We start from the raw sequence: 8,952 nt of genomic DNA on the forward strand, positions 1-8,952 counted from the left end.
AAGGCATATGTCTTAAAGTGAATGTAATTATGTTGGTGGTATGTGGAGGAATAAAACAAAAATAAAACAAGGTAACATAGAGAGGACCAGGCATCCCCAGACATACAACATAAAACAGAGAAGGAAGTACAGTACATACAGTGCATGTAACTCTAATAACCATACTACTGTCTACTGCTCAGTACATACAGTGCATGTAACTCTAATAACCATACTACTGCCTATTGCTCAGTATATACAGTGCATGTAACTCTAATAACCATACTACTGTCCACTGCTCAGTACATACAGTGCATGTAACTCTAATAACCATACTACTGTCTACTGCTCAGTACATACAATGCATGTAACTCTAATAACCATACTACTGTCTATTGCTCAGCCAGCTCTTTAGGGATGATTTAAAATGATCAGTATTATCTGTTGACTTTAATGCTGCTGGTAACCCATTCCATATGATGGCTGCTGAATACAGAAAAGAGCCCTTGCCCATGCAACTTTTAAATCTACATAGAACAAAGTCAGTGGTACTACCCCTTGTTGAGTAACTGTGAACAGCATTTACCCGAGAAAAATAATTACAAAGATATGTTGGTACCATACACATTTTTATATATGTTACTCTATCCTCTACTTTGAGCCACTTAAGGCTACTAAAATGAGCCGGGTTGAGGTGTGTGTATGGGTGTAGTTTAAGAATAAGTCTCACTAATTTGTTTTGTGATGTCTGCAGCTTCTGTTTGAAAATCTTAGGAATGGTTGTGTACCATGAAGTGCAGGCATAATCAAAGTGGCATTGTATTAGGGCCCCAGCAAGAATCTCGAGAGCTTGTCTATCTATTAATGTGGATACTCTAGCTAGACATTTTATTTTCTGATTTACTTTAGACAGAACTTTTAGAGCCATGCACTCCCCAGATAATTTATTATCAAGTATGCAGCCTAAGTAAGTTACTGATTCCTTAGTTATTATTTCAGAATCACCAACTACCACACTGAATCCAGGTGACTTCCTTAGCTTATCATTTGATCCAAATAGTATTGATTCAGTTTTACCAAGATGGAGAGACAGTTTGTTTTCAGGTCATCAGTTATGTTGTGCTTGCGGCACATCTGATTGGCTCTTCACATTTTGGTGCCAACAACGATCTCATCATAATAAGATGTTTATATTTACGTTTATGGTACCGCATACTTGAAATACACCCCAGAAGTCATTGTCATCCTTCTCGGGCTGAACCATAGCACTGACCTTTGAAATTAATCGGATGAATTAGGCATCACCTAAAGTCACAGTCATATTGAGGCCAGGACCATTACAGCACATGCTCATTTGAAAAGCATGTTAACGCTCGATTACTAATATGTGACTACTAAAAGTATGTTGACAGATTGCAGATAACGGACCCTGGGAACAAAGTATCATTTTAGCTTTTATCTATTCAATCATCGTCACAAACTGCGTCCGCTCCTCATCCTCACCTTCTTCTATCCGCCTCTCCAGCAGTCCTGCAGAGCTGAGCGAAGGATCGGAAGAGGAGGGAGATCGTGAAGAAGGCGAGACAGGGGCTCGTGACACGAGACAGATTCTGCATAGACCTGTCACGATGAGCCCAGACACCTACGACTCAGTGAGAGAGAAAGAAAGAGGGAGAGAGTGGGTGTGTTAAGGTGAGGAAAGAGAAGAGGGGTCTGAGAGAAAGCCTGAGAGGGAGTAAGAGTGAAAGAGGTAGAGAGAGAGAGAGATAGGAGGAGAAAAGGGGAGGGGGAAGAGAGAGAGAGAGAGGTAGAGAGATAGAGAAGTGGAGAGATAGAGAGGTGAGGGGCACTCAATCTCAAGCCTCATCTTTCCTGAAATCAATCAGATAGACAGGCGAGCAGTGTGTGTGTGTGTGTGTGTGTGTGTGTGTGAGAGAGAGAGAGAGAGAGAGAGTGAGAGAGAGAGATGGAGAGAGAGAGTGTGTATATGTGTGTGTGTGTGTGTGCAAGGAGGCCAAATCAGCACCTAAATCAAAAGCTGTCAGACTCACTGGAGCTGTCAGGGAGTGAGATGAATTTTAGAGCAGGCTGCAAAAACATATAAATACATGCATATGCACACATACACACACACACACACACACACACACACACATATGCACATATACCCACATATATGTATGTTTTTAGATGTGTACAGCACCTAGAAGGAAGGTTGATGGATAGAGGGATGAATGGATGGATCGATGGATGGGTAAAAAGATGGGTGGATGAATAGAAAGATAGATGCAATGCAGGACCTCACTGTATCTTTCTTAGTGATTTGACATCATGTTGTAGTACAAATTAATAATTTTTGAAAAACATTTATCAGATCAATGTCTCCACCTCCACATTTTGTCACTTGTGCCATGTCCATACTGTATCCCTCACCCACAGACACGGCAGCTGAGGGAGGAGGGTGGAAGATGTCAGTTGGCTCCCGTTACTCTTCCACCTCCCATCAGCTGAGGAGACAAACAAAATAACTCACTCGGCCTGATTCATCCGCTTTGAGCGCGAAAAGCACATCTCACAGTCAGCGCGTGGCGGAGAGTCATCAATCTCGGCGGGAGAACAAACGCGTCTCATCTGGGTACACTGCGACCTGTCACTTCTAACACTGCTCTAACCTCCCGACCCCCACCCCCCTTTTAATACCCACCACCCTGTGTCCCTGTCAACCACTATGAGACACAACATCTACAGAATTGGGGGGTTCATTCTCCATGCTCGTCTTCACTGTAAAACAGGAAAAGTTAACATGTGCCATTTGTTGTTGGGAGACATTCAGGATAGAGCGACTCAGTCATTCGCTTGCTTGAGTGGTTTATTCATTTCTTTTTCTATTCAGCACCACGGCGAGGCTTTTAAGGAGGATATGGCGGTTAATGGTAGGCTATGCTTGAAATGTCAAATGTATTAATGGCCCCCTCAAGGATTCACACTTACTTAATATAAGGTACAAAAAATGACAGCATTTCATACTTGAAGGAGACACTGTGGAAAACGACTGTGACTCACATCATTTAACTCTACTTCACTTCACAGTTTGTGTGCGTAGGCTTAGTGTGTCAACTGGCAACTTCTGCACAAACCTTTTTGAAACAAAAAACTCTATACAAATAGATGATACTGTATCTAGAGGATTAACTAGAGGTCTAGAGTCTGTATCGAAAGAGATAATTAGCCCATGTGACATCATTTTCACATGCAGCTCATCACTCTTTTCTTCAACATATGATTGCAGAAAAAACACACAAAAGAGGTTTTGCATCAGTGGCATTCTTCCTCAAGGTGATTGGGCCTAAGTGCTTGTTTATTGAGCTAGAAGGGGCCCTGAGTTGGAGCAGCAATCTCCTACTAGGGGTTTGGCGCCTTCATGTATGTTAGGTCGGCCTTTGGGTAAATGTCACTGATGTCGGTTGTTAGGGGTTCAGTGCCGGTTCAGACCTCCATGGGGCCCTAAGCAAAATCCTGCTAAGGGGCCCTCCAACCTGAACTCTAAGGGCCAAATTGTAACCATATTTTTATCAGTCGCACCTGACACCTCAGCGCTCCCAATACAATCATCCCGCCCCATTTTGGATGTCTACAGAAATTACCAAATATAGTGTTTTTCCCCATAAAGGACTAGGAGAAAGAAAAATGGGCTTCTTGCTTTTGATGCTTGCTGTACATATCCCATTAAAAAAAATAACTGCAGTTTTTCCAGTAGCCTAAGAACAGTTCAGTTATACTACAGTAGGCTATAGTACAGTAGCCTAGTATTTTCATGTCCAAAATACTGCATTTCTGCAGTAAAGTACAGTACTATGCAGTACAATGCAGTTTTGTTGTGTTCAAAATACTGCAAAAAAAAAAAAAGTAATGCAGTTATTTTTGTAACGGTCTGATTGTGCTTACAGCTTACTGGCTGAGGCTGACTGTTCTTTACCTGTGGCTGTAGTAGGCTACTTGACAAAGACATAGGCTCCTGAACTGGCTCCCCCTGATTCCCTTCAATATTTTTTCAAACATAGACTATTTTAAACTATCATTTTAATACTTCATATAGGCCTGCTGAAAAACTGCTAATTACATCCCAAGCTGCATGTTTATTATGAACGCATTTAAAGTTGCGGCTATATAGGGCTAAATGTAGCCAGTCGCCCGCATTTAAAAAACGGAATATGCGATTATATTTCACAACTTTGCTATGTACTGTCACTGGGAAAGGCTGGCAAGGAAGCCGCAGACAGATCAGGGGATTCACTGCCCTGTTAGATAGGCCTAGGCTAGGACAGCAACACGCGCTGTAGAGATAGGCTGCTGTATGTTGACATCAAACCAGGGAACGAACGCAAGTTTCTTCTTCCGTTTTTCATGCCATGAATGGTAATTTGCTTTCATGTTCAACTTCTTAATGTTGCCTAGCTATGAGACACTGTCGCTATAACTGTATACCTGTCTGTCACTAGCTTGACTGAAGGGGAGACGGGAAAGGGGGCCTTCGTTTACTTGCGGGGCCCTACGCAACTTGCGTAGCGTGCGTATAGGGAGAACCGGCCCTGTAGGGGTTACATCCTTGTATACGATGTTGTGCAAAACAGGCAGAGATGGCAAAAGTACTCACTTCCCGTACTCAAGTAGAAGTATAAATACATGGTGGAGGTGATTGGCCAATGTTTATAACAATACAAGAAGCATTAAGTGGTTCATAGAGTGTTGATGAGTGTACATATTGTTATTGTGGATAATACAGTGTGATTTTTAAAGGCCGTGTTGCAGGGTTCATTTTCCAACGAATTTGCACAATTTGCTTGTTGATAATAAACATTTAAACTGTTATCCATTGTATTTGATGTTGTTGGGTATCACAAAACGGAATATAATACGAAAAAGCAGCTACTATTTCACAGCGTTTGAAGTGATTCTCCTTTCCCCCACAATGCATTGCATTACGTCACCTTGGGGAGACTACAGACCCAAAGCCCACCTTGAGACCCTTGAGAGTAACCAGAGAGGAGTAAAGAGAGACGAGTAAGGGATTGTTCAGCAGTAGATAGCGCAGATTATAGATAAATAGATAGGCTATAGATAGCCTAGATATGTATATAGACAGGTAGATAGATAGCTAGATAGATCATGTCATATGCTGGTCACAGGGGAGCTCCTCGACCAGCGGCCAAAATGCACTCGCTTCCCTAGTTACTGCAGCTCTCCACCACAGTTTCCATCGGGACGGCACAGCCCACACAAGCACCTGCAAAACTGCCATAGACATAATACACTAGATGTCGCCTTGACTACTGCTGTTCATTGGAACGAATGCGTCAATCGAGACGCATCTTGCTTCAGTGATCCACTCCTCTATAATGCATTAGCGTCAATCTGGGCAAAGATCTAGCGAAAATAAAATCACCATAAATCGTCAAAATCTCAAGCAATTATCTAGTTTTTTGGGTTGTTCCAACTGACAGGCATGTATTTATGGTTGAGTCTAGAGAAAACTAAGCTTAAGACGATAATAAAGATACATTTTACCCGTCTAGCCCCATAGACTCCCATTCATTCTGCACTAGCTAGCGGCGGCCCCTAGAGGAACAATGAGTAAACTGCAACCAGGTTCGATACAATGAAAGTAAACAGGCTCTTCTAGACAGGCTCTGGTTGAGGCCACATACCCCTCGTCTCGTTTACTCATGTAAGTTGTAATCTCACCAGAAGTTGCTGTAGATCTGTAGAACATTTACCTCTGCTACTACATAGGCTACGCCAGTCGTTACTTTTATAATCATGGGTCAGTGCCATGGGCAAACGAGATGTAGCTGAATTCATAAATGACAAGGCCATGAGAAAGGTGATTTTCTAACAACAAAGAAGCCGATCTGCCATCATTGTGAGAAGTTCCCAAATTTGTCGCTAATCGCTAAAAAAGGTTTTCTATCGCTGGGGATGGCCAAACGTCGCTAAATAGGTAACGCTGCAAGTATATGTGGGACCCAGCAATGTAACATATGTGGATATCTTACATGAACATATATGGTGAATATATTCAATGAACTTATTTGCACACAGGCAGTGATGGGTGGGGTTTACAAAAAAGGCTAGATTCTACCTTCAACTTCAAAATACGTCACTAACAACGTACTCTTTAAAGTCGTTGGAATAACGGTTAAAATGTTTGCAGCTTTTTCACTACATGAGCATAACTAACAGCTACTACTAGTCCAAATGTAAAACGTTTGCTCTGGTTAAGTGGATTGGCGGGGAGTATGAGGGCAAAACTAGCATTTTGCCGACAGACTGCATTAGTAAACCTAACGTTAATGAGGAAGACGTTTTCAACGGCTCTGTGACGTTATGGGATAACATCTTGCTAGAAACTATGTGGTGGAGGGGAGGAAGGCAGCCAAGAGGTAGTAGTTGGCCGGTTTTCGAAGCCATGGTGGTCAAAATTGCTGGTAAGTAGATCTTCATTTTATGCTAAATTGCTTTCATATAACATTGGCAGAAGTTAATGTCCGAATTAAAAATGGTATTATTGGTGGAAGCTGGAAGCTAACCGTTGCTACTTTCTGTAACATTAACGTTAGCATAAATTAGCCAGCGCTAGCTTTATTTATTTTTACAGCTGAAAGGGGTTTGAAAAATAAATTCACTGAGAAACGTTTGGACAATTAATGAAAACGACTTGTAATGACAGAGTTAAATACTCCCGGCCATATTTGGTAGTATATTTGCTTCTGGCATGTAGATTGATAGGCATAGATAGAAGCTAACTTATGATTTGTCATGCAAGACAGAAAATGTAGCACTAACGGTTAACATTACTAGCCTAAGGTGTAGACATTCTATGCGCTGTGGTTTAGCTAGCTAGCTGCTATTGTTGCATACCATCACTGTTTTTTAGATAGGATGTAATGTGGTAACGTTATGTGCTGGAGAGTATTAGAGTGGACGTGTAGAAATTGAAGACACAAGTACTGTGCTTAATTTCATGGAAATGGTATTGCAAGTAATGTGTTTTGTTTTTGGGCACTATCAATCTACTTTGTCATGCTTTGTGCACTGACATTCTTGCAAAACCATTCACACCCATGCTAAATTATGGAAATGTAAAAGTTGAATTGTATTGAAAAGGACCATGTATGGTCATGCAGTGCATTTGAGCACTGACACCCCTTTTTTTTACATTTTAGAGAGGGAGGCAACACTGGAAAGCTACATCAAGGACACTGGAGGATGGACCAGAAGACCTGAGACCAAGACGACCCAAGCCCAACCCATAGTATGCTTCACTGACAAATGTTGATGCTTCATCATCACATTGACCAAAGGTAATCAAAAATTATTGTTTACTTATGAATATAACTTTTTTGTTAAAGGTCTATTTTCAAATGCAGAAGATAACCTTTTGTTTCTGAGAATTTATACATTTGTTTGAGTAGTTTTGATCTTTTGAATGACAAGAAATTAGCTTCAAGCTACTGGGGACACAAAGTGAATATACCTTTCCAACCATATCTTTCTATAATGGTTGGTACAGCTTTCCTACAGTCTCAGATAGCAGTCTCGGATGGGAGACACTTCATGAGTGGGAATATCCCAGGACATTACATATTACGCGAGTATACCCTTTACCAACGCCACTCTCATTCATGCTGTATATTCTGTTCACTTGCAGGTTTCAGAGAAGGCTGGTAGAGCTCTCTATGAGTGTGAGCTGTGGGCTTTTATTCAACAAGGTTTGTAGAGTGTTTTCATACACTTTTGTGAACTTTTACATTAAAATGTACATGTTTAACTTTAATGAAATAGCAGCTTCTTGGTTGTACAAGTTTAGTAAAAATTTGAGGATGAAACTAACTTTTTCTTTCAGTGTGTATCTGTGTGCTTCTCTCTTCTGTGTATATGATATAGTAGTTGTGTTTTCTCATTTAAAAGTGTTAGGCTGTCTGTGTGGACTGCTTCCCATTTTCGCCTCACCATCATAGATCTTTTCTGTGTTAGTAAACTGTAACTATTTGAGGTCCTAATTGATTGTGATATTTTTTAGGAGGCACTTAGAGGGAATGCCTGGACCCTGAGAGGACTAAGACGATAATTGGTGAGTTTATTTTATTTGTATGTCTTTCTCTCCAACTCACTTTGTATTTATCTCCAATTATCGTGATAACACAACAGTGTTTCTGCACTTTAGCATCTGTATTTGTGTCACTAATATTTTGCATGTTCTATTTGTATATGTTCTGTCTTATTCAGAGGCCACCCTGAAGCAGTTCCCAGGCCAGACATTCACTCCAGATTGCTGGGCCAGGCAATAAATGCCAAAGTGACAGAACTGAGGTTCCATAACAAAAACAAAGATTTTCAATAAAATAGAATAAAAGATAACAGAAGTGTTGTGTGTTTCTTCCTCTTTATACTGATACTATGGTTAATTTTAAGTAAACACAATAGTGAAATATTTATTGATCAATGCTGAAAATATCAAACCATAGTAGAATATGAACTATATTAGAGAAATATATGTCTGAAATATATAGATCATGTGATCAGAATCTTCATCAAGGGTCATGTGATCATGCTTCTTAGTGCCATATATTTAAATATATTTAATTATATGCATAAAATATAAGAAAGTGGCCAATATTGAATTACTTATATTTTGAAATATATTGATACATACATGGAAATATATGTATTTCACATAGATGTAAATATATTTATTTAACATAGATGTGCTTATACTGGAATATGTTCAAGCTGCATATATGTGAATATATTATTTTTCTGTATGGGTAACTGGGGTGGCTCACAGGTGGGACTAAAAAGTTAGCCCAGCTAGCTATCATGATGCTTCATATTCTGATCTTCTGACTAAGTTTGCCCGGTAGCCTACTTATCTGAACTAACGACATGATCACTATCACTAGATATAAAGAAAAT

Source organism: Alosa pseudoharengus, unplaced genomic scaffold (genome assembly GCF_046254945.1).
Source record: "Alosa pseudoharengus isolate Yale_2024_CS ecotype anadromous, Long Island Sound unplaced genomic scaffold, YU_APseudo_1.1 YU_APseudo_1.1_scf_20, whole genome shotgun sequence".
NCBI lineage: Eukaryota > Metazoa > Chordata > Actinopteri > Clupeiformes > Clupeidae > Alosa > Alosa pseudoharengus.